Genomic DNA, 2,065 nt, shown 5'->3' on the forward strand with positions numbered 1-2,065 from the left:
GAAGAACCGGATCAGAGCCTGACAAAAGTGTGTACCTGCGGCGGCGTCCGTGGCGTCCGTGGCGAAGCTGTGAGCGGCGCCGTGCAGCAGAATCTAACCCAGCTCAGACCAACTCTGACTTCTTCACTTCTTCTTTACTCATTTTGTGTTTCTGGTGGTTTCTGACTTCCTGTCTCCTCCCTCACTTCGCGCTCTGACTCAGATCTGATGCAAGGCGCCGTTCCCCCTGGGCGGCTGGACGGCCCCCACGGCGCCACCGGCCAATGGGAGCAGGAGGCAGACGGCCTCATTAACATAAAAACCACAGCAGGTGGAGTACGAGAGACAGGGGGAAGTCGGCAGGAATCCACAGAGGTGGTTTCATTCTGCTGTTCCTGGGAAACATGTTAACCAGAACACGTCGTCATGGGTTACCGACGCCGCTACGCACAAACGTAAACCCCAGGAGGTGAGCTGCCAGGTGTGAGGCGGCTGCTGTCAGGACAGGTGACGGCAGATCTCTGCTCTGATTGGCCAAAAGATTCACAAATACATTTTATTCTGGTTTTCCATAATTTACTTTATTTCTCACCAAACACAGAAGTTTTCATCAGCAGCAGCTGGAAGTACAGGAAGGACCAAGAGTGTCCAAGGATGTCCAGAAAGGACCAAGAAGGAAGAAGAGTGTTCAGGAGGGATCAAGAGTGTTCAGGAGGGACCAAGAGTGTCCAGGGATGACCAGGAGGGATCAAGAGTGTCCAGGGATGACCAGGAGGGATTCAAGAGTGTCCAGGGAGGATCAAGAGTGTCCAGGAATGACCAGGAGGGATCAAGAGTGTCCAGGGAGGATCAAGAGTGTCCAGGAATGACCAGGAGGGATCAAGAGTGTCCAGGGATGACCAGGAGGGATCAAGAGTGTCCAGGGAGGATCAAGAGTGTCCAGGGAGTATCAAGAGTGTCCAGGGCTGACCAGGATGGATTCAAGAGTGTCCAGGAAGTATCAAGAGTGTCCAGGAGGGATCAAGAGTGTCCAGGGAGGATCAAGAGTGTCCAGGGATGACCAGGAGGGATTCAAGACTGTCCAGGGAGTATCAAGAGTGTCCAGGGATGACCAGGAGGGATCAAGAGTGTCCAGGAATGACCAGGAGGGATCAAGAGTGTCCAGGGAGGATCAAGAGTGTCCAGGAATGACCAGGAGGGATTCAAGAGTGTCCAGGGAATATCAAGAGTGTCCAGGAATGACCAGGAGGGATTCAAGAGTTGTCCAGGGAGGATCAAGAGTGTCCAGGAATGACCAGGAGGGATCAAGAGTGTCCAGGGAGGATCAAGAGTTGTCCAGGGAGGATCAAGAGTGTCCAGGGAAGATCAAGAGTGTCCAGGAATGACCAGGAGGGATCAAGAGTGTCCAGGGAATATCAAGAGTGTCCAGGAATGACCAGGAGGGATTCAAGAGTGTCCAGGGAGGATCAAGAGTGTCCAGGAATGACCAGGAGGGATCAAGAGTGTCCAAGGATGACCAGGAGGGATTCAAGAGTGTCCAGGGAGGATCAAGAGTGTCCAGGGATGACCAGGAGGGATTCAAGACTGTCCAGGGAGGATCAAGAGTGTCCAGGGATGACCAGGAGGGATTCAAGACTGTCCAGGGAGGATCAAGAGTGTCCAGGGAGTATCAAGAGTGTCCAGGGATGACCAGGAGGGATTCAAGAGTGTCCAGGGAGTATCAAGAGTGTCCAGGGATGACCAGGATGGATTCAAGAGTGTCCAGGGATGACCAGGAGGGATCAAGAGTGTCCAGGAATGACCAGGAGGGATCAAGAGTGTCCAGGGAGGATCAAGAGTGTCCAGGAATGACCAGGATGGATTCAAGAGTGTCCAGGGAATATCAAGAGTGTCCAGGAATGACCAGGAGGGATTCAAGAGTTGTCCAGGGAGGATCAAGAGTGTCCAGGAATGACCAGGAGGGATCAAGAGTGTCCAGGGAGGATCAAGAGTTGTCCAGGGAGGATCAAGAGTGTCCAGGAATGACCAGGAGGGATCAAGAGTGTCCAGGGAATATCAAGAGTGTCCAGGAATGACCAGGAGGGAT

The 2,065-nt window shown here is 53.1% G+C and overlaps 1 protein-coding gene across 3 annotated transcripts in view; it reads left to right on the top strand.

Annotated features, from left to right (window-relative positions):
- Window positions 1-2,065, top strand: part of psda (pleckstrin and Sec7 domain containing a) — a 171,662-nt gene that overhangs the window by 113,298 nt on the left and 56,299 nt on the right. The window lies entirely within an intron of this gene.

The sequence above is a fragment of the Odontesthes bonariensis genome, chromosome 2, assembly GCF_027942865.1.
Source record: "Odontesthes bonariensis isolate fOdoBon6 chromosome 2, fOdoBon6.hap1, whole genome shotgun sequence".
Classification (NCBI taxonomy): domain Eukaryota; kingdom Metazoa; phylum Chordata; class Actinopteri; order Atheriniformes; family Atherinopsidae; genus Odontesthes; species Odontesthes bonariensis.